This window comes from Pelodiscus sinensis, chromosome 27 (assembly GCF_049634645.1).
Source record: "Pelodiscus sinensis isolate JC-2024 chromosome 27, ASM4963464v1, whole genome shotgun sequence".
Lineage (NCBI taxonomy): Eukaryota > Metazoa > Chordata > Testudines > Trionychidae > Pelodiscus > Pelodiscus sinensis.
In genome coordinates, this window is record NC_134737.1 from 7117035 (window position 1) to 7140976 (window position 23942).

Here is a 23942-nt window from a genome sequence, read left to right on the forward strand (position 1 = left end):
AACCCCCCTCGGAATGCAGGTGAGTTTTATTACCCTCATTTTACCAATGGCGGAACCCAAGACAAAAAAATGAATCTCACCCCATTCTGCTCTATGTGCAAAGTAAATTTGTTTTGACTTTGCCTTCTCTCACATCAGCCTACATCTTTGTGTGTATGTGTTGATTGATGCAGCTTGTTACCCTCCTACTCCAGAGAGGAATATTTGTGGGCGTGTGTGGATACTGATAGTACGTGCATAATATAACTAGAAGTAGGTAAATAAATCTCCCAAAAAAACCATGGCACTGCTTCTATATCTGCCCTTGAGAGAGGCTGACCGAATACATGACAGATGTTAGTTCCATGGCTTGAATGTGCTCTGATATTACAGTGAGGATTTTGGCAAGAATCACGAGATGAGAAGAGGCTTGTGTAACCTCCTGTGAATCCGTGGCAGAGGCGGGAATTGTCAGTCTTGATGGCTTCCATGATGCTCTCTCCACTCACCACCTGGCCTACAAATACACTCCTCAACACACCCGTACGAGTGGGGAAATGGAGCCACTCTTGTCAGAACTCAGAAGGCGGAGAGTAGAATCACAGAATTATAGGACTGGAAGGGACCTCGAGAGGTCATCGAGTCCAGCCCCCCGCCCTCAAGGCAGGACCAAGTAGCATGATATGGACTGATAACCTGTGCTAGCTGTAGGAAGCCACCCAATAACCCGAACAAAGATGAGAGGCTGCATGCCAGACTGGGTGTGGGATGGATTCTCCATGGTCTCTGACCATTTTTAAATTGAGATTGGAGGTGGGTCTAAAAGATCTGCTGTACGAATCATTTTGGGGACATTCTGTGGCCTTGATTATGCAGACGAGGTGATTGCAATGGTCACTCCTGGCCTTGGAATCTATGAATGAGCAGCTACGACAGCAGCCTCAGCTCACGTTCCCTCTAATTTTTCATGTGCAGAATAAATTTTGTTGTGCGCACCAAGGCATGTGTGAATGTGCACCACCAGCAGAAACACATACTGCTGCCAGCTTGTGGGCACTCTGCTAATCAGCTGGGCAGCATTTGAATCTCTCCTAGGTGCCTGCGCACGCGCTCAGCTTACAGGAAACACTGGCCGCAACCAAGTTTGGGAGCTACTGTGCTATATGCTGCATATACAAAAACAATGCAGAGTTCTGTGGCACCTTAACAATTGACACAATTATTTGGGCAGAAAGTTTTGTTAGTCTTCAAGGTGTCACAGGACTCTGTTGTTTTTGCTGAAACAGACAAACACGGCGACCCCTCTGAAACATGCACAGCGAGGCATGGTCTCTGCTCCATAGGGCATGCAGCTGAGCCATGCTAGGGACGGATTTACATAGATTAGAGCAGGGAGACTGAGATACAGAGGTTAAATGACTGGCTGCAGCTCACACCAGGAATCCTCTTGAGTCCTGAAGTGCACGGCCATCCTGCCCATCCATTGTTTTGTCCTTTTATCTGTTTCAGTAGGTGTATGAAATCATAGCTACCGAGTCTGGCTACAGATCTGACCTGTTTCCTCTCTGTTACTGTGAGGGAGCCATGAGAACTACTGACTTACTATTCCCTCTTGGAGAAGCCTCTTCTGGTCTGTACAGGGTGAAAGCCTTGTGCCTCTTTCTGTACATCAGAGAAACAACAGCAATATTACGCAGAGAGGAGTAGCAAGGGGGAAGGAGGGGCCTGTTCGGGGAGGCTTCAGTCTGCTTCCATTCCTGATGAATGTCAACACCCGCTGCTGGCCTGTGCTTTGACAGCTCTCAGCTCCCCCCTGGCCATGGCTTCCTGAGGCGTGCTAAGGTGAGAGAGCAGCACCTTGTTCTTTCTGCAGAAAACGCATCACACATGCGGGAGTTGCATCTGCACAAAATGGGGAAGGAGCTGCTCTCTTGGTTTTTTTCTTGTTTTTTTCTAATATCTCTGGATAAAGAAATTTGCTGCCCCTCTGTCCAGGAAACACAAGTGAAAGGTCCAGTCCTGTTGTCTGTTATGCCCTGTCAGTGTAGAGACATGTTCGTTTCCCCGTGTCCAACACGCTGACCACTAGCCACATTTGGCCAATTGTGTGGCTAGTTTGCTAGAGCAATAGCCACTATAGTGGCTACTGTGTCAGAACTGGTTGGACACCACGGCTTTAGTGGAACTAGTATACCCCTGACTCCTACACAACCCAACCCCCTGCCCTCAGCCCCCTCCTCATACACCCCTGCCCTGAGCCCCTTATATGCCCCAATCTTGACTCCTACACCCCTCCACTCCCAAACCCTCTGCCCTGAGTTCCCCTCATTCCACCCCACACTTAAATTTCTTAGTTACCGGTACTGTTGTATGGCCAGCCTCCACACCCTTAGTCCCCCCAAAGGGAAGGGCAAGTTGTGATAAGGCAGTACCTGTAAGAAATGTAAGTTACTTTCACCCCCACCCATGAGCCAGTAGACTGAGCACTAAAAGACTTGAGAATCACTCACTTGTAGCACTAATAGGTCAAACGTGCCAGGCGACAGGCTAGCTTAAAAGGAAAGGATTTCATTACACTCGCTTTGGTCTCAATGATTTGGTTCTTTCTGTTTGCCTCTGTGCCATTGATTCCATCCTCTGAGCTCTGACTTCCCCTCAATGGGCTTGGAGGCATAAGTGCTGAGGTAGAGTCCACTCTCCCTACTTAACCAACTCACCCCTCCTCTGCTGTGCTCGTGGCCACTTTCCCTTTCCGTCGTAGCACCCCCAGATTGCTGGCAGTCTGCCGTCTCAGACTGTCTCCCTCACCCATCTAATCTTACGCACTGCAGCCTTCTCTGTCCGAGACCTGTCAGTGGGGAGCTATGCAAGGCAGAAATAGCCCTGGGAGAGTAATGACAGCAAAATGGTTGCTAAACAGGGAATGGCTGGGGCGCTGCCGCAGTAAGGTCAATTATAATCAACTTTGCCATAATGTGTCTCCATATGCCTCAGAGACATCCAAGAGACAAGGAGCAGCAGGGACTTATTGCAACGGATGAAGACAATAAGGTATCAGATGGATGGACCCTCGTGCATTTGCTGGGGTGGGACTGTGTTTTCTCTCCTGGTTGTGAACATTGCCCGTCACAGGAGCCAGCCAGTAGATTGGGGTTTTGCAAAGTTTTGGGTACTTGCAAAAGTGCTTGGATTCAGCTTGTGTCCTAACTTTTCATCCACCCCACTGCAGAGCTAGAGAATGAATGGACTTTGAACCAGGGATGTAATCGGATAGTTGATTAACTGATAAGCTTATAGGTTAATGCTGTAGACTACACACGTTTCCCCTCTTCCCCCCCCCCCCCCTCCCCAGTAAATTTTTTAGCAGGCTCAGTTCTGGCTTGCAACAGGTCCTGGACTTACCTCTGCATTTCAAGTGTATTAGGAACCAGGTGGACAGACAGCCCCGCTCAGTTCCGGCTCACACCAGGCCTGGGATCTACCCCTGCTGTGGCTCTGCATTTGAAGTGTATTAGGAGCTGGGGGGCAGGCAGCACAGCTCAACTCCAGCTTGTGCTGGGTCCAGGAGCACAACCCCCTACCCCAGACAGGGGCTGCTGTATCAGAGGCAGCAGCATAGGGCAACAGGTAGCCAGTCCATGAGGGGAGCCAGCCCCTGCTTGGCACCCCGCACTGCTGCCTCTGATACAGAGGCAGCAGTGCAGAGTGACTGGGGTCTCTTTGGGAATGGGGCTGGAGCCCGCTGGCTGCTGGCCCTGCCTCCCGGGGACTAAAGAATAGTCGACTAACCGATAAGAATTCATGAGGTTACCCTATTGAATTAACATCCCTACTTCAAGCAGGCAGGAAAGTATTACTGAACTCGGAGAGTAAAGAGCTTCTGACAATGCCAAATCACCGGTTTATTTCCAGGTGCTTCCATGTACCACAATGGTAATCCTGAGCAGAGACTGGCTATTTCCATTCCCAAGTAAGCTTTCTCCAAAAGAACAACGAGATGTTCCCAGCTATAAATAAACATGGATTAAAAAAACCCACAAAACCCATAGGCAGATGATTTATTTTTCATCCCATTTATGTAAGTGCATTAGAAGCCAGCCTAACATTCTCTACTGCTGCTGACACAACGCTGCTAACTGGAGAGTTTTGAATGTTGCTTTCATGCATGTCCCTCTTCCAGCCATTATCTTTTCCTAGTGGCTGCCTCTACTGAAATGACCCCTCTCTCTGCTTCTCCCCTTGAGACATCCCGGAGACTAGCTGTGACAGAACTGGCTGAGGGCTCTGCAGGGGGGAAGATTAATGAGGTGCCGGACTGCCAGATCTATGGGAGAAATTGTCACTGAGGACTGGGCTTAGCCGCTCGAACTCCTAAATACAGGCCTGGGCTGTGTCCGCTAATGGGCTGATTTTGCTGGCTGTGTGCAGTAGCAAGTGTCTGTCCTGGGTGAATCAACCACAGCGTTGGCCAAACTGTTAAACATCTTCCACCCTGCAAATAAATCCCAGTGCTGAGTAGGGTTCATATTTCCTACTCCGAAGAAAACACCTGTCTATTGGGCAGCCAAGCTGTGCAGAAAGAGCCATTTGGGTCAGGAGGTGTGAAAAGTCCAGAGAAGAGTAATGAAAATGATTCAAAGTCTAGAAAACATGAGCTATGAGGCAAGGCTGAAGGAATTGGGCTTGTTTAGTTTGGAAAGGAGAAGACTGAGAGGGGACATGATAGCGATTTTCAGATATCTAAAAGGGTGTTACAAAGAGGGAGACAAATTGGCCTTTGAGGGCAGGACAAGAAGCAATGGGCTTAAACTGCAGCAAGGGTGGTTTAGGTTGGACATTAGGAAAAAGTGGTGGTTAAACACTGAAATAAATTGCCCAGGGAGGTTGTGGAATCTCCATCACTGAAGATCTTTAAGAGCAGGTTAGACAGACATCTGTCAGGGATGATATAGACGGTGATTAGTCCTGCCATGAGGGCAGGGGACTGGACTTGATCTCTTGAGGTCCCTTCCAGTTCTAGTATTCTTTGACTCTTCTCCTTAATGTCTAATGATAGAACAATGGGCTTAAATTGCAACAAGGGAGGTTTAGGTTGGACATTAGGAAAAACTTCCTACCTGTCAGGATGATTAAACACTGGAATAAATTGCCTAGAGAGGTTGTGGCATCTCCATCATTAGAGATATTTAAGAGCAGGCTGGATAGACATCTACCAGGGATGGTCTAGACGGTTCTGGGTCCTGTTGTGAGGGCAGGGGACTGGACTCGATGACTTCTCGAGGCCCCTTCCAGTTCTATGATTTGGTCTCTCCCATTACTCCCCTTCTGGTCTCACCCCTGCAGGTCAACCATCCTTCTCCAGATGTTCAAGGACGGCTCCCTTGATAGCAGAAAGGCCACTGCAGAACCCTCAGCCAGAGCCTTCCTGTCCATAGGCCAAGTTGGGGTGGCTGCCCTAGCCCCCATGCTTTGGGGGGCCCTGCAGTGGCGATCTCATGGATAGGAGGGATTATGGGGACCTGGTGTGGGGTGCCAGCAGGAGTCCCTCCCACACTGCAGCACTAGAATCCATAGTGGCCTGGCAGCCTGCTCTGCTGCACCCCACCATGCCACCCTCTCCCCGCTGGCTGCACTCTGCTTCTCCAGGGCAGCAGGAAGTAGAGCACCTGATCCTTAGGGCATCCTGCTTCCTGCTGCCTGGAGAAGCGGGGAGCAGCGGACTGGGAGGGTGGCGCAGGGGGGCAGGGCGAAGCTGCTGGGCTGCTCCGGCTCCCCGCCGCCTTGGTGAGTGCATGTGGGAAGCCCTGTTGCTACCCTGCTCCTGGGCCCTGTAATCTCCCAGGCCGTGTTGCTTGAGTGAGGGGGTAAGGGGGCAGAACAGGGGCAGAGCATGTATGGAGCCAGGTGGGCCTTGGGGGAAGGGGTGGAGCAAAGGTAGGCTAGGGCTAGGGCCTGCAGCAGGGGAGTTGTCCTGGGCCCCATACAGGGGGCACTGAGAAGGGAGGTTAGCCCTGCCCCCATGTCCCTCTAGAGACAGCCCTGCCTTCAGCATAGTGACCCAAGGGATGGATCTCTACATAGGGCATTACCTAAGGAATGCTGGGAAATTAACCTTTTTTTAGCTGCTCTAAAACAGCTTGCTGCATAAAGCATATATGCAAAACCAGTATCTGTGCTGATGGCCCACAGTAAAATCCCCAGGAGGCAGGGTAGTTTCTGCCAGGTTAGTGAACATGCCTATTAAAGAGCAGGAACAAGGAAAAAAATTGGCCCCTTTTTGATAATCTGCATATTTTAGGATCCGGCTGAAACCTAAAGGCTATGGGAGGGAACCTGAAATATGTAGCGTGTGCGCGTCCTATTTGTGTAAATTACCAGAGTCCCGACAACGCCATTGCTGCTGTTCCCATGGAAACAGATGTTGGACTGCAGAAAATCTTTACAGGTTTTGTGTTTGTTTTTAAATGCAAGTCCTCCCACCTTGTTTTCAGGGAGGCAGGACGTTTTTGCTACTTGGTCCTGTTTGCCAGGGCAGGCCAGAGTTTAACTGGGCTGTGCCCAACCCGCAAGCTACCTTAAGTAGCTTGAGTTCTCCCTGAATCTGCCTCCATGGCAGGAGAATGCTAAGACTATCCATGCAAATGAAGACCTCAGGCTGGAGTTTACGCATGGATGGAATTTGTCCGGCTTGTTCTGTAGTTACACTAGAGATTGTCTTCTGCTCTGACCATATTTCACTGTAACAAGTTGCTAGACCAACCTGTCTCGCGCACACATTTAAAGTTACAGTGTGACTTCCAGATCCGTTTGGTGGGTATGTTTCCATGGCAGTTGTCTGTCTCTGTGGCCCTCCCTTTCATTACAGAGCAGTCTCCCCGCAGACAGAGAGATGGTATAGCTGGAAAGAAGTCTAGCAACTATGCATACTGCTGTGGGGTTTTTTTTAACATTGAAAAAACAACTGCTAGGCTAAGCCAACTCCTGCTGTGTCTGAAGATTCTGGAGTCCCTGCAGCGAGTTACGCAGGCTTGGTTCTGAAGAGACAGACAGTTATTTTCCAGCTTGTCAGGTCTGACTCAGACAGCTGGGAAGTCATCATTCATGCAATGAACGCGTTGGATTTTGCGGCCGATCTGATCTACCTGTTCTGTCTATCTAGAACAAATCCTCTTTCTTCCACTGTCTTGCTTTTTCACTTCTTTTGTGTCTTGCACATGCAAACGTGATGCAGTTTATTCTCCCTGAAAAGGTAAGTCTACCCGAATTGTTCTTTTAAGAAATGAAAGCTCATCATGGTATGTTTTTAAAAAGCAGGTTGAATTAGATGCTGATGGGCTAATAGCTTTAGCACGTATGAATAATTTTATTGGCTAGAATGAGACTGAGGCCAAGGACTGTATAAGCTTCCCCATGTGCATTTCTGCTAATACTTCCAGGATCTGCCCAGCAACATCTCTGGTGTCCTGTTAATATTCATAATACTGTAGGATCCATAGGCAGCATTCCCTGTAAGCTGAGCACTTCGGCAGCCACCCAGGAGGGATTCAGGAGGTGTCCAGTTGGTTAGCAGAGCACCCATAGTTCTCACACCTGGCAGCAAGTATGTCTCCTGGTGGTGCATATCCACACCTGCTGCAGGGCCCAGAACAAAATTTATTCCACACATAGATGGAAAAAAATAGAGGGAGCACTACCTAAAGGCTCCAGCTAAGATCAGGTCTGGTTGTGCTAGGCACTGTACATGCACATAATAACCTGGAATAGATCCCAGGTCTCCAGAGTTCTAATTTCGGTCCTTCCTATTAGACTCCACTGAAGCAAGCAGCCTCAGCCCTTTTTGATGTTGTTCAGCAATGTAACCTACACCAGCTTGTTGTGATGCTCTGAGCCCTTCTAGTGACGGCTGGGCCACATGGAGGTCAATGAGCCTTGATAAAGGGAGGTGGGTCTCTTAGGTTGGGCTTACCAGCTTGTGTGCTAGCCAGAGGACAACTCCTCCATGTTCTGAAGGGTTTTGAGATTTCAGAACTTGGCTTTGTGTGGCATCGGAATGAAACCTGAACCCTTCACCATTCAACTTTGATGGCTTTTAATTTTATGTTCTATTCCGTGTGGGATCTAGACATTTCAAATGAAGATGTTTCAAAAGGAAAAAGCAAAACATTTCATTCCCCAGTTGTCAAAATGGGACATTTCAGCTTAGTTTGAATGTTCCCCCTCCTCTCTCTCTTTTTTTTTTTTTTTTTTTCTGAAACAAAATTTTGATGGAATTGACAGGATTCCACCTTGGAATGATGGTGTTGCATTTTCCAAAGGCAAATGTTTCTGTTGAATTTTTTCTGAGCTTTTCTTATCCATAGATCTGAGGTTTAACCCCTGCTGTTGACCATCCAGAACTTGCAGTTGACCATCCACTCATATTTTTTCTAAGGTGAACAAATGTCTGCAAGGAAGCACAACAATTTTCATTGTTTTAAGAGCTGCTGAAAAATGGGTCAAACATTTTCACCAGGGTTTTTTTAAGACTCAAAAATTCTACAAAAAATATTCAGTGGGATTTCACTTGACATCTTTTTTGACCAGCTTGCTCTGTTTTCATTTTTCATACCCACAAGCCACAGAGCCTTAAAGCGTCTTAATGTGTGTAATACATAGTGCTCAGCACTGTATAGACACTTAAGAGACATTATTATTGTTAGAGGTTGGAGCGTATGCCACAGAATTGGAACACTCAGGGTATGTCTACACTAGCCCCCTACTTCGAATTAGGGTGGCTAATGTAGGCATTCAAACTTGCAAATGAAGCCCAGGATTTAAATATCCCGGGCTTCATTTGCATGTTCCCGGGCAGGCGCTATTTTTAAATCCCCTTAGTTCTAATTGACTGCCTGTGGCTACCCGCAGCAGTCAGAAGTTAATCCAAACTAAGTCCTCATGGAATGAGGTGTAACAGTTAATCTGAACTAAGGATTTAGTTCAGATTAACTTCGGACTGCTGCGTGTAGCCACGGGCAGTCAGTTCGAACTAAGGGGATTTAAAAATGGCACCCGCCCGGGAACATACAAATGAAGCCCGGGATATTTAAATCCCGGGCTTCATTTGCAAGTTCGAATGCCTACATTAGCCACCCTAGTTCGAACTAGGGGGCTAGTGTAGACATACCCTCAGGGAGTTTGACTCCAAGGTTTCAGAGTATACTATTAGAGGTAGATGAGTGAGGATAGGGTTTTTTTCTGCAGCCATAGTGGAAGGCCTGTAGCCATATTGGAAGCCCGAAAGCCTTTATCTGCAGCCAGTCTCAAAGAGCAGCATCCATTAGCTGAAATGCAGGAAATCACAGGCTCACACTCCACCTAAACTGCATTAAAATGGTGTAATATATCAGGCTGTTAAAAAGGAGAGCCTGTCCTAATAGCACCCACTATCAACAGATAAAGAAATAGATCTCAAGTTTGACAGCATTTCAGGGGGAAGAAACTATTTGTCAATAGTTAGGATTGTAAAACCTTCCTTCTATGATTACAGTCCTTACTTTCCAATTGTTTGTATCATCTCTGTCTGGTTTTTAATTCTTTCTGCCTGTTGTATCATTAATTTTGCTAGATACCAATCAGTTAAGGTGGCGGGGTATGATTGGTGAGAGAGTTCTGTTACAGGATGTTAGCACCGGTTAGTAAAATCTGAGTAAAATAATTGGTTAAGATAGAGCTAAGCAGGGCTCAAGTTGTTTCAGCAACACCAGACTAACACGGCTACATTTCTATCACTATATAAACTGGGATCTGAAAGGAAGTTCTTTGGGAACCAGCTCCAGAACACAGCTCCAAGATCACAGCTGCCAGACCTCAGCTCTGTGCCAATGACGCTGCCAAAACTGGAAAGTGGAGTCCTCCAGATGTACCAGACCCTAACTGGCCACTAGGACAGACTGGTAATTATCTGGCCATCTATGACATGTGCGTGTGAGAGAGTGTGAATGCTTGTGTGGTTTTTCTGCTGTATTCTCAGTAAATGTGGCATATTGTCTTTTCTCCTGAAAAAGATCCCTTGTGCTTCTTATAAGCGTAACACAAGGGTCAGTTGTGAAATTCCAATTCTGACCCATCCAGGACCCTGTCCATTCTGGTCCCTCCTCGCATGTTCAGATCTAAGGAAGGTTCTCTGATTACAACACTTGGATCTTATATGAAGGATGAAATAATTGATGGAGTGTGTGCAACCATTGCTTTCTACTGCATTGAATGTGCAACCTTTTGAAGCATATGTAATCGTTGTTATCCTGGTTAGAGAAAAAACTGCCCCCCCCCCCAGTAAAAAGTTTGGCCAGGTCACTTTTGCTATTATGGGCTGCAGTGCTCCTTGGGAGAAACCAGCCACACCCTTCCTGCATACCATTGCCTTTTATCAGGATCGCATTCATGCCTTGGATTCCCAGTTCTGGGCCAGGATTCTGTGGTGCTCAGTGGTGTACAGACAGAACGAAACAGTGGCCACCACCCCAGAAAGCTACCGGTCTAAGCAGTGGGCATGTTGCTTTTTTGGCAAAAATAGAAATTTTGGTGGAAAATCTACCATTTAATCAAATTCCTCATCTCCCCCACTCCCACACCATTTTTTTTAGTGGAGAAAAGTTCCAGTGGATTTTTTTTCTACCATCGCTTCTTAAAGGTCCTAATCCTTCTTTGAATACCATAGCAAGCCTCCAACCAAGATCCTGGCCCACAAAAGCAGATGTGTGACTTTGCAAGTGAATAATCCCATTGATTTGGTTAGGACTACTTACGTGCTCAATGGATGGAGGGATAGAGCCCTGCAAAACCACGGATATTTACTTTATATCTGTGGGTATCCACATCTGCGGAAGCGGATAGCCGCGGCTCATTTTTGTGGCTATGGATGCGGATGAAGATACAACTTTTTTTTTAAATCTAGAACCCTGCAGGTCCATGGAGATCCACTTTATATCCATGGGTATATGCATCCACAGATGTGAATGCAGATATCCGCAACTTATTTTTGCAGATACAGATACAAGTTTTGTATCCACTCAAAGCTCTACGGCTGAAGCTCATTTGTCTCTTTTTTGCTTATCTACAGTGGCTGTTTCATTTTGGGAGCATATCAGATTCCTTTTCCACTGCTCCTCCCCTGGAGCATGTAACTTATATTCTACACAACCAGGTGTTTCATGGCCTGAGAAGATCTTTCATGATGTTTCTATTTCCATAGCAGTCAGCTCAGATCTTGCAAATTATTGCTGTCTAGGTTTTTAGCTGTCTGGATTGAGCTGTAAACAGTCTGTTAAATAATAATAACTTATAAATACTAAGTGTCTCATAAAACTAAACCTCTAATAAGCCCCCCATTAAAATGCACTTTGACATTCTTTTTAATTTTTAAAGAGGCAAATGCATTTGCAATTAGCATTTTAACATTATATTGGCCTTGTTCCTAAGGTTTCTATTTAAATGCAAATTAAATCCTCCCACTGGAAAGCTAATAGATGAAAATAGCTGGTAGGGGATGGGAATTTGCTTCCATGTGGAGTCAACTTGCTGTTGATTTCTTTGTTTTTTTTTATGGCCTGGTTTGCTTTAAAAATAGAGCTCCTATGTAGAACGGCAGGAAACATCGGTAATAATTAACCTTGCTTGGTTCATGGCGACACTGAAAGTTGAGGACAGACTTTCCAAAAGGTTTGCTAGCTGTTTGCAAGGGTGGACTGAGGACCGAGTTTTGGATGATTCTAGGGCTTTGTTTCACATGCTCAGGCCTGTCAGTTGTGGGGGCTGTGTGGGAATAAAGGTGGCAGTTGCCCTGGGGCCCAACAATTCAAAAGGTCCAAGGACTCTAGCCGCTGCCACTACTCCGGCAGCAACTAGAGTTCTAGCCCTTTATATCACCTCTGGAGTGCTCTGGTGGCTGTGAGCGCTGCTGGGGGAGGGATGAGCAATGTGGAGGGCTTGGCCCCGCCTCTTCCACCTGAAGCCCCTCCCCTTCCACCTGAGGCACCACCCCTTCCGGGAGCATCTTGTCCAGGGGCCTAGCAAGGCTGTTGGCCACATTACACATGGTAATCCAGTAGCGAGGAAGGATGCTCCTGTGTTAGTATCCTGGAATAGAATTCTGATGTTCTGTTTCAAGCTCTGCCCCACACGCCTTGTGTGACATTGACAAGTCACCTCGGGCCAGATTTTTAAATATATTTAGGCAAATGGGCACCTTGGGGAAAGGCAAGTTAAGTGCCTAGATCCTTTTGAAAATTCAGCTGGGTGCCTATCTGCATCTTTAGGCACCTATCTACTTTTAAACATCTGGCCCTTATCTTGCTTGGTGCCTCTGTTTCCCGTCTGTAAAAGGGGGATAATACGACTGCATTTCTCCAACTCTTTGTCTGGTTACAGTGTTATCTGTTCAAGGCAAGGGCTATTTCTTACTATGTATGTGTGTGCAAGTCTGAGCAGGGGGCCCCAATTTTGGTCAGGACCTCTGGGTTCTATAGCAACATAAATAACAATAGCAGGAAAAAAGTAGAGTGACTTCAATTCAAGCTGTGTCTCCAAACCCAGGCTTCTCTCATCACCTCCAAGGAGCTCAGCATTTTTGCTAAAATGATCAGCAGTCAAGCAGAACAAGACAAACTCGACAAGTTTTTGAAGGGCCTGTCTGCCATCATTTGGCTCCAGAGTGAACGTCAAACTGAGATTATTAGATTTGCATATAATGGTAGGTTTTAGAAGAGCTGTTTCAATAGTATTCTCAGGATAATTAATTTCCTCTGGATTTTTTTTTTAAATACAGTAAAGCCTTAAGGATTGCGAATACCTCGGGAATGAAGGTTGTTAATAACTCTGAATGAAGTGTTATGGTGGTTGTTTCAAAAGCTTGCAACTGAATGTTGACTTATTAGAACTTTGAAACTTTACTAAGTAGAAGAAAAATGCTGCTTTTAACCAAGTTAATTTAAACAAAACAAGCAAAAACTGCTCAGTGTTCCCTGTGCACTTTGGCACCCCCCCCCCCCCCAGGTAAGATTCCAGTGCTGCCCAGCTGACAAGCAAAGTGCCCACTTCTAGGTTTTTTGTTTCTACTGGTGGTACACATTTGCACATGCCTCTGTGCACATACAATTTATTCCACACATGTACATAAAAAATGACAGGGAATGTTGCTCTGGACCACTCTGCAAATATAACTTTAGGAAGCAGGAGGGGGAGTATTGACTGTCATAGCAATGGAGAGATGGCTGCAGGTTTCACATCGGTCATTATGACAGGGCTTGGTGCTGCTTTGGGTATGGGCTGCAGGGAGCTAGGTCCTGATGCTAGCCAACTTAGGGATGCTAGTTTGCCATTTGCAGGCTAAGAGAGAGGGTTTGGGAAGGGTTTGTAGTCACTGGTTGGGTTTTTTCCTGTATTGAACCAGGCTCTTTGGGGGATTAGAGTGGCCCATTCCATGATATGATCTACTTCTCTTGTGGTATGTCCTCCTTTGGTGAAAGTGGTTTTAAGAGAATCAGGTAGTCCATTAAATCATACTTTGGGTTCTAATGCTGCTAGCCAAACAAGCACATATCAGGTGCATCTCTCTCCAGCACCCCAAGGGGATGCTGTCTGAGACCCTGAGCTAAATTCAGTCCTGGCTCCAGCAGGCAAAACTCTCCAGAAGTCAGAGGAGTTACACTTTTGTCTCTCCAGGGCTACATGTGGCCCTCTGTGTCTTATTAGAAGCATCTCCTACTTTTCATCTCCGTCTCTCCCGTTTTAGTCCTTCTGCCTCCCTTTCCCTAATTTTTTTCCCTGCCGGGGGGTGGGGGAAAGGAGGAAGGGAGAGAGAGAGAGAGACACTCTCTTACAGAACATCCTGTGCTAGCATGGGAAGCCATAAAAGGCTTCGCAAGTTTCTCATAATCCAGTATGTGTGTGTACATACACACACAAACACACACACATCTTTCTCTCTGACTCCAAGCACTGAGAAAAACAGGTCACCACACCAGATGGGGGATTTCTCTGACTCTTAACTGTCTTTCATCTCTTGTAGGGAAGTGAAGATTAGGTCAGCTGGATTTATGCAGCCAGTTGATTTTATTTCTCCCTCTCCCCCCTCTCGGAAACCCAGTCTGCGTCTGTCTTGGTTTACTTTCCGCTTAGCAAGGGCTGCAACCTCCAGGGAAAAGGAGAGAGACCAATGCACAGAGAGCGGGGGAAAGAATGGCTGTTGTGAGAAATGAGACAGAGGGACGAGGAAGGGGGAGAAAGATTGAGAGCTACTCTCGCGGCAGCTAGGTATCCGGACATTAAAGTTGAAAAGCATTCTGAGTCAAGAGCAAGTCTTCTTCACAACCCCCCGCTGCCTCTCAAAAACTGTAAGTACCAGACACTTTGTAAGTATTTCTTTGGCAGCCGAGAGACAATTCCACGCTGAGTGGAGGTCACTGGGTTATTAGCGTGTGTGTATGGGCATGCACATCTTGCAAAGGAATAGCTTCTTTCCCCCATGAGCATGGAGCACATGCATCCTGAGATGAATCTTTAAGAGCATCCGTGTTCTCAGGAAGAAATATGTGGGTCAGGCCAGGGTGGTAATATTCTCCCAGTGGTTGTTTTTTAATTGCTTCAAAGCTGAGCATGCATTGCATATAAATTCTCTGCGGGTGCTTTTAGTTGGCATCTCCTGAGGATGTGTGGGGCTGAGGCTCACCTTGCCACAATCCAAAGCCAGACTGCGCCAGCCTTTTGTGATCCAGGCCAGTCCTCCATTGATATAAAGGGGTGAAATGGATAGAGCTCTGTAGATCTACCTCACCTGAGGATTTGGCCCACACACATTACATTCTATACATAGAGGTGGCCTAAATACCACAGTGAGGGGTGCTTTGCAAACATGATTGAGGCTGAAAGGTGTTAAAATGAAAGTTGCATCGTGGATCCAGTGAAAAATAAACTGGCTTTTCCTTGCAGAGCCCGACAGTAGTTTGTGTTGGGGCGGGAACAAGGAACACAGCCTGGAAGATCGAGAAAGAGTCAGTGTTTGCTATGCGAAGTAGATTGTTTTTCTTTTTTAGGAATTGTAGCAGTGGCAAATCCCAGCAAGCAGTCTGTTAAATCTTGCTATAGCCTCCCCAGTCAAACAGGCTCCCCAGTCAAACAGGGCTAAGGGTCCACGCCCTTTAAAAATCAGACTAATTTCTTTTCCTCCTGCCTCTGATCTGAATCGGGGCTCCTACAGATTTACCCTTGCCGTAATGTTAGCTGTGGAATATTTCCTTCCAAATGCCTTTTTGTCCTCCTGTTTAGCAAGGTCAGAAAATTACATTTAGCATAAGACCAAAAATAATCTCAAGGGGCTAGAAACGGGGTTAAAACCAGGCAGGAAGTTAAATCATTCATAGTCCAGTTTGGGGGGGGGGGCTGAGAAATGAGCTGCTGCCCATTGTAGCAAAGGACTCTTCTCTCCTCACAACATTTCAGTTCATTCCCGTTGACAAATGCAATCTTTCCCCTCTCTCCCCACCCGCAAAGCATCTTTTCCACTGTTCGATGTTTTCTAGAAATAGGGCTTGTCGAGGTTTGGCCAGGCTTCCTGGGAGCTGTCGGGAGACTCGGTTTAACTTGATAGGAGGCCTGCAAATATCAGATTTAACCAGAAAATATATATTTAATTTATAGAGCTCAGCTGTCAGACCTTGTGTGAGGCAGAAATTATGTTGGCAGCAGGGTCCCCCTTTTCAGAATGATTTAAAGCACTGGCAGCTAAAATAGGGCCTAAAGGGTCATTTGAAAGCACAGGCTGGTAACTCAATACTGCGTGGGGCAGGATAATCATAAATTAATACCCTGAGCTCACAGCGAGGCCTTCCATATGCAGCTCGGAGAGCTCTCTACAGAGATTGCTGAGTGAGCTGCACAGCTTTCCTGTGAGGGTAGCAACAGCAGGGAGCTGCTTTGTTTTTCCAGACCTTACTCGAAAGCGGGAGTGGCCAAGCCCCTGAGGTTTGGGGCTTCCCCCCGTAACAGCATTGGAGAGCTGGTATTGGCACTCCAGCCCCTTGCTGTCCCTCCATGGGGCTGGAGCACCAGTGCTGGTTCCCACTGCAGGGTGAGGGGAGAAGCCCTGAGCCTCACAGGCCAGAGTCAAGCAAGCCAGGTTCAGATCCAACCCATGGTCAGCCCCTGCACCTCCCTCCTGCCCAAACCCCCATCCCCAACTGATTTTTTGGGGGCCCTTGACCCAAAAAGGTTCTCACCCCTGCAAAAGCACAGACATCTTCAGCAGGAGGCCAGATTTCCAAGAGCTCAGTACTCACAAAAGGGATCCAGGCTTCACGCAAGATGCTGCTTCCCTTCGGGCACCCCAAGAAGTGACCAGTGTTCCCGAGGAGATCTGCAAACTGGGTGCATGCTGGATGCCGAGTGCTTGGAAACCTTAAATGGAAGCTCATCTCTTTGGAAAATCTATCCCTGTTCTGTGCGTTGAGCACTGAGAAATCTGGCCTGTTGCTTTTCTGAAAAATCTGGCCCCCCTCTTCCTGATATGTTCCGTGCTTGGCTATGTCTTCACTGCAAAAAAGGGGCATTTTACATCAAGCTTAGGGTTGCCAGATGGTTTCAACAAAAAAATACTCGACACACTTGACATTACATCACAATCTACATTACATCTTATTTAGAAAATACCGGACATTTCTATTTTCTCATTATATTTTCTCAATTTGTTTCCCAAACAAAAAGTTCAAATACTGGACTGTTCAGTTCAAAACTGGACACCTGGCAACCCTAATCAAGCTTGGCATCTCCGTGTAAAATTCTAATGGAGAAAAGGCAGGGATAGTTTTCTTCTCCATATAGTTAGCTAAGGTCAACCCCTTGTGACAGGTAGAGAGCAATGTTCCCTCTTTCCCCCCCCCCCCCCCCCAACCATGTGCGAAATACATTTTATGCACACAGAGGCATGTGCAGATGTACACCACCAACAGGAAACACATGCTCCTGGCTGTGGGTGCTGAGCGCTATTTGAATGTGTTCCGAGTGGCTACCCGAATGCACAGCTTATAGGGAGCACTGGTGGAGGGTGGACCTTGAACCACTATATGAAGATAAAACCTGCAATACCTTCTTTCCACTAGGATTTTACATCAGGATAGCTACCTTGATGTAAAAACACACTCCTGTTTGCAGGGAGGACATAACTGATGAGGCCTGATTTGGATGCCTATCGGTCCACGAATTGAGCCATTTGTACTAGGTTCACCTTTGCGGAAATTCATCCAGACCTTGCAACTACCACACACACAAAAATGTGAATTAAATTGTATATATATTTTTAGATGAGCCAAAGCAGCTGATTTTGCTGATCGTGATTCATTGCAAGGTTTACAGGACGTTCGCTTGTCTGGAACATTTCAGGGCACAGCGGGTGTTTACTTGAAATACATTGCATCCTGCCAACTTTTTGTGCATGTAGCAACAGGACAAAAATGGTTTGAAGGAAACAGTCATAACTCAGTTCATATTTTTATAAAGCTATTTTGTGCTTCCCTGTGAAAGGCATAGATAACCAGGTATGTTGGCACTGTAAGGCTGGCCTATAGTTCAGTTCTTTTCTGAACCTTTCCCCAAGGTGAGTCCGTTAGCCTCCCATCCCCCTAGCAGGTGAATTGCGCTGGAAAACATTGAGTTTCTGTTGAAATAACCAAGTAGAGCTTGGGTACGTGGGAGTCTAAGGTTGCAGGAGCCAACTCATCCCTGATGCAACTTTAGAACTGAATTTGGCCCTAGACTGAAAATAAACCTGAGTCTTCACCAGATGACTTGAGTTATGTCTACACTGCAATCAGTAGTGTGAATGGCACGTATGTAGACACGTTTGAACTAGCTTTAATGGCGCTAGCTCAGGGACTGGAGCAGTGAAGCCACAGCAAGGCACACCTCAGTGCAGGCTCGCCCCAGGAGGAATTAGGCCAGGGTTCTGGTTAGGTTAGTACAAGCCCATGGAAGCATGTGCTGCTGCAGTTTCACTGGCTCCAGTGTCCAAGATAGCTGCATTGAAGCTAGCTTGGGTAGGTCTGCAGGAGCTGCAACTGCAGGGGTTACAATGTGGACAGACCCCAAGACATGGTATGTTGTATATTGGGTTGTAGATATAGATCTTGTTGTTATAGTAACTGAGTAGGACACTGGGGTCAGCCCAGCTAGTCTGGGCTTATTCTAGTTAGTTCTGTGCTATGCAATAAAATGGACACTTGCAGCTACTCCAGCTCTCTGCATTTCCACTGATTTCTTCCTATACTGTGAAACTCCCCACGACATAACATGGTTACAGTAAGGGTGTGTCTAGACTACATGCCTCCTTCGACGGAGGCATGTAGATTAGCCAGATCGGAAGAGGGAAATGAAGCCGCGATTAAAATAATCGCGGCTTCATTTAAATTTAAATGGCTGCCCCGATCTGCCGATCAGCTGTTTGTCGGCAGATCGGGAGAGTCTGGACGCGATGCCCCGACAAAGAAGCCTTTCTTCATCGACACAGGTAAACCTGGTTTCACGAGGCTTACCTGTGTCGATGAAGAAAGGCTTCTTTGTCGGGGCATCGCGTCCAGACTCTCCCGATCTGCCGACAAACAGCTGATCGGCAGATCGGGGCAGCCATTTAAATTTAAATGAAGCCGCGATTATTTTAATCGCGGCTTCATTTCCCTCTTCCGATCTGGCTAATCTACATGCCTCCGTCGAAGGAGGCATGTAGTCTAGACACACCCTAAAGGGGTAGAGAACAGATGTCTCCAAGGAGGGGTGAGCTTCAACACAGGCCTGTGGTGATAACAGGGCACGTAATCATCTGGTCCATGCCGAGTAGGGTTGCCAAGTGTCCGGTTTTTGCCCAGACTGTCCATTATTTGGGTTCCTGGTCTGGTAAACCCAATGTGAATTGTCCGGTATTTCCTTTTTCCCTTGGACTGCAGCCTAGTAGGGACAATTTTCCCCTGCTGCATCTGGTGGGGGAGTGAGGAGTGAAAGGCCATTTAAAGATTTAAAGGCGCAGATTTTTTTTTTTTTTTTTTTGCTTAACAACTTTGGTCTCCCTTTTTTTTTCTCAACAGAATTTTTTCCAGGCGTGTTTTTTGGGGGGTTGGACGTTCGGTATTTTTTGTTAAACCATCTGGCAACCCTAATGCCGAGGCCTCTTTCCTACCAGTGCGTGCCCCGTGAATGCTGGATTGCGATCCCACAAACATGCTCCCCACATCCGCTCAACCTCCCCCTGACATCTTCCCACAGGCCCTAGCTGGTGACGTTCAAAGACCAAAGAGCAGCTCCGTTGTCTGCCGAGAAGCACATCTCTTGAGACCGCGTCTGTATCTCTGTGCTGTGCTCTGCGTGATCTCCTAAGAGTGCCGGCAGGCTGTATAATTGAAATGAAGCCGCTCGCTCCCAAACCTAGATGCTGTGCTTGGGAAACAGGAGAGATCTTCTGTCGGTGTTTGCGTAACACTCCCCACCTATTGCTGCCCGTCTTCCTGCCTCTGCTGCTGTGACAGTCCCCGGCGTATCGAGAATAATTATGGCTTCAGCTATTGGCATTGGTTGGAGGTTGTATTATTCCCAGCAAAACATTGAACCCCCCTTGACAGTTCAGATAACACACAGCTGAGCTGCAGTGCACTTATCTGATGTGACATTTAGGTGAGTACAAGAGCTTTCCCTCAGAGGGAAGATGAGTTTGCCAGTGTCTGTCAGGCTGGTGGCTAATCTGCATCTATCTAGCCCATTCCTTGGAAGTAGTGGCAAGGCATTGGAATGTGGCAGATGAGTCAGTCTGGGGAGCATAGTCCTTGAAGGGACTCTGTCAGACAGCATGGGCTTAGCTTGCCTCTGGTGTGTCTAGACTACAGGCTTTTGTTGACAAAAGTGGACTTTTGTCGACAAAACTATACCTGTGTCTACACTACCACAGTAAGTTGACAGAACACAGCAGCTTTGTCGACGGCGGTAAACCTCATTCTACAAAGAATAATGCCTTTTGTCGACAGAGTTCTGTCGACAAAAGACACTAGTGCATGCACACTGTGCTTTTTCAAAAGAGAGCGTCCAGACTCTTTGTCGAAAAAGCGGCTTGCTTTGTTGACAGAACTGGCGGTAGTCTAGATGCTCTTTGTCAACAGAGGCTTTGTCAACAGCATCTGTTGACAAAGCCTCTGTTGACAAAAGCCTGTAGTCTAGACATACCCTCAGTTACACCAGTGCAAATCAGGAATGCTTCCACCAAAACCAGCAGAATTCAAAGTTGCCTGTGTAACATAACGGCCATACCAAAGGTGCATCCAGCCCAATATCCAGTCTTCCAACAATGGCCAATGCCAGGTGCCTTAGGGGGAATGAGTAGAACAGGGAATCATCAAGTGACCCCTGTCATTCTCAGCTTCTGATAGACTAAGGACACCATTCCTACCCATCTGGCTAATATCCATTGGTGGACCGATGCCCCATGAATTTATCAAGTTCTTTTTTTGAACCCTGTTCAAGTCCAGGTCTTCACCACAACCTTTGGTAAGGAGTTCCACAAGTTGACTGTGCGTTGTGTGAAGAAATACTTTTTTGTTTCTTTTAAACCTAATACCTATTAAAATCATTTGGTGAGCCCTAGTTGTATTGTGGGACCAAGTATATAACTTTTTCTTATTTAGTTTCTCCACACTGATCATGATTTTATAGACCTCTATCAAACCCCCCTCTCCCAGTCTCCACTTTTCTAAGCTGAAAAGTCCCAGTTTTATTAATTTCTCCTTGTATGGCAGCCATTCCAAACCCCTAATCATTTTTGTTGCCCTTTTCTGAACTTATGCCAAAATACCTTTTTTGAGATGAGGCGACCACATCTGTATGCAGTATTCAAGATGTGGACATACCATAGACTTAAACATAGGCAAAAAGATATTTTCTGCTTTATTCTCTATCCCTTTTTTAATGATTCCCAACATTCTGTTTGCTTTTTTGTCTGCTGCTGAACACTGAGTGGATGTTTTCAGAGAACTATCCACAATGGCTCCAAAATCTCTATCTTGAATGGTAACAGCTAATTTAGTCCCCATCATTTTGTGTGTGTAGTTAAGATTATGTATTCCAATGTGCATTATGAATTTAATCAACATTAAATTCATCTGCCATTTTGTTGCCCAGTCACCTAATTTTGTGAGATCCTTTTGAAGCTTTTCACAGTCTGCTTTGGACTTAACTATCTTGAGCAGTTTAGTATCATCTGCAAATTTTGCCACCTCACTCTTTACCTCTTTGTCCAGATCATTTATGACTGTGTTGAATACGATTGATCCCAGGATAGATCCCTGCAGGACACCACTGGTTACCTCTTTCCATTCTGAAAACAATATGAGATCAGAATGAAACCCTATATTTTTAAGAAATGCAGTGGTACATCAAGCCTTGTAATGCCATGCGAATCGGTATCACTCCACCAGCTTGGAGCATGCAGTGATGAAATCTGGAGCCTGATACCTTAACCTTTGGAATAAAACGAAAAATATGCGTATTACATTTAATTTTCAACATCTAAGGCTCTTTAGCATTTCACTCAGCTTGGAGGGTGAAAAGTGACTCCCTTTCCTTTCTAGTTGTAGGTTTCACTTGTGGCTTTCAGGCACTAACTAGCACAATGCATAGGTTTGCTGACGCTTAGTTTAGGAGGATGTTTAAATCCAAACAAAAAGCTGTTTTCACCAGAATGGAGAATCAAGACTTCGGTGGCTCCTAGGCACCTTGTTCTGACCCACAAGATTCACAAAATAATACACAAAATTCACCTACGTGGGGGTGAATTTTACCATTCGAGCATGAAGCCCTTGGAAATACGTGGGAGATGATTCTCTGAGAAACAGGTAGAGAAAAGGACCCACCTGCATTCTAGCTAAGCTAGGTGTGTTCAGAGTTCATGCCCCTCCCGATGCACAGTCCCTGAACTATAATACTTAACACACACACACGACTGTTTAATACATGGCAAATGGCTGTGTTATAAAGAGCAAATTGCTGCAAAGAGTAAACGTTGCTTTAAAAACTGTGAGTCTGGATCCTTAGCCGGGTGTGAGACTCAGTGTAGCTCTATTGACTTCAGTGGAGACAGCCAAGCCAGTTTACACCAGCTGAATATTTAAAAACTGACATTAATTGTGCATGTTCTGCGCTCCCCTGAGATACCAAACAATGAGCTGTTCAGAGTGTGAGAGAAGCCAGCGTGCAAGGAATGACAGTTTTGTCAGGAGTCTGGTTTGTCTTGCATGCTCCCCTCCCCCACACAGTTTCATCTCACTTGCTTACAAAATCAGACATCAAAATACCACAGGGCACAGCACACTTTTGCATCCTTTCTCATTGTGGCCATATAAGTGTACAAATAAATCAACTGGAATATAGATATTGTACCATGGGTGGTAGGCATGACAGGTGGGGGAAGGCACGGCCTTCCCAAACTGCCAGCCTGGCCCCCACCCTCAGAGTGCCTACTATAGGCGTACTGGCGGCAGAGCGTTGCTGTCCCCAACACCCGCCCTCCCCATGCTCCAGGGCTGGGGAGGCTGGGCCGTGCATTCCACCAACCTGTAATGCAGGGGCAGGGCTGGGGGTGGAATTGGGGGGTTGCCTTCCCCAGCCCTGCCTTCACCCACCGCCCATGTACTGTACTGGTATTTCTGGGTATAGTATTTAGAAGAGTATAAACTAGTTATTGTCTGCATGAAATTTTAGTTAGTTACTGCTTTTTACATAGCCTGCTGTCAAAATAGACAAGTATCTAGATTTGTTGATGTACATCTGGGAAGGTCTGTATGTTCCCCCAGGGATGCGCATACTCCTAGCTGAGGACTGCTGGGTTAAAGACTTCAGTTGTGCATCCTTTGCTCCCATTAGTTTCACCTTCCTCTATTCAGGCCCCATGAATTTTTTTTCTCTTGAGGCTGTAAATTTCATGTCCTCCCTGTCATCTTGCTTTCAATACCTCGTCACCTGCCATGAACCACAAACACACTCGGTGGGCCCTGGGGCTTGTATCCTGAGTGTGAACAATTCGGGCAGCTGGCTCAGCGTGCTGGAGGGAATCTCTCATCTCCCATCTCCTTTGATAGAAAAGCAATTACTATTCATTTTTGTTTTAATGTTGCCATTTAAGAAGAAAATGTTAACACTTCCAATTTGCTTCGTATAATTAAGTGATAATTCCCTTTGCCTGGGAGGAGATGAAGAAGAAAATGGCTGACGTACGTAAGGGCTATTTTCTCAGCACATTACTGGCAGCCGTACAGTCCCGCGGCCCAACAGTTATTACTTCCAAGTAAAAACTCTTGTGCCCCTTGAGAGAGGAGAGACAGACTCTGACATGGTGCTTCAGACTGACCTTGACTTTTTTGGATTGTGTGTTGTTTAGAGGTGAACGACAGGGCTAGAAGATTAGTTTTAGTGCCAAGGCATCTGAATTCATATGAGATTGAAGATGAATGCATTATATGTTCACCTTTTGGATGCCCATGCCCAGGCTCCATTTGACTTGGGTCACAATTGGAATAAATTTGACAGGTCTCTGTTTAGTCTGTCATCATTAAGGGCCTGATCCAAAGCCCAGTGAAGTCAATGGAAAGACTCTTATCCACTTCAATTGGGCCATCATCTGGCCCATGGTTTTCCTATGCTGTGATGCAATTGGCAGTCTCTGCTGTCAAGCGTGAAGCTCACGGTTTGCTCCAGAAGAGTAGAATCCTGTTTAATTAGAATCCTGTTTGAACAGTTCCCAAAATCAGCTTAAAGAGCAGCATAGCTAAGGCCTCATAGTATGGTAACGGGAAGAGGATTTGCCACGGATACCTTATCTAAGTGGCTATTGAAGCTGCTGGATAGATGAATTGGCTGGTTAATTAACACTATTCCCTGTTACCAGAGTTGAAGTTCTGCTTTTGTCC

The 23942-nt window shown here is 46.3% G+C and overlaps 1 protein-coding gene across 6 annotated transcripts in view; it reads left to right on the plus strand.

Moving 5' to 3' along the window:
- The first annotated feature begins 2856 nt into the window (after nt 1–2856).
- KLHDC8A (kelch domain containing 8A) overlaps nt 2857–23942 on the plus strand; it is a 38985-nt gene continuing 17899 nt past the window's right edge. Inside the window, exons 1-4 of one of the 6 annotated variants that reach the window (XM_014578598.3) lie at nt 6892–7228; nt 9770–9911; nt 12550–12706; nt 14024–14348. The gene's annotated coding sequence lies outside the window, so the exon portion shown is untranslated. Of the gene's footprint in view, nt 3031–6891; nt 7229–9769; nt 9912–12549; nt 12707–13816; nt 14349–19260; nt 19666–23942 lie in introns of those variants that run through there. The other 5 variants (XM_075909939.1, XM_075909937.1, XM_006133053.4 and 2 more) reach the window with 5 other exon arrangements.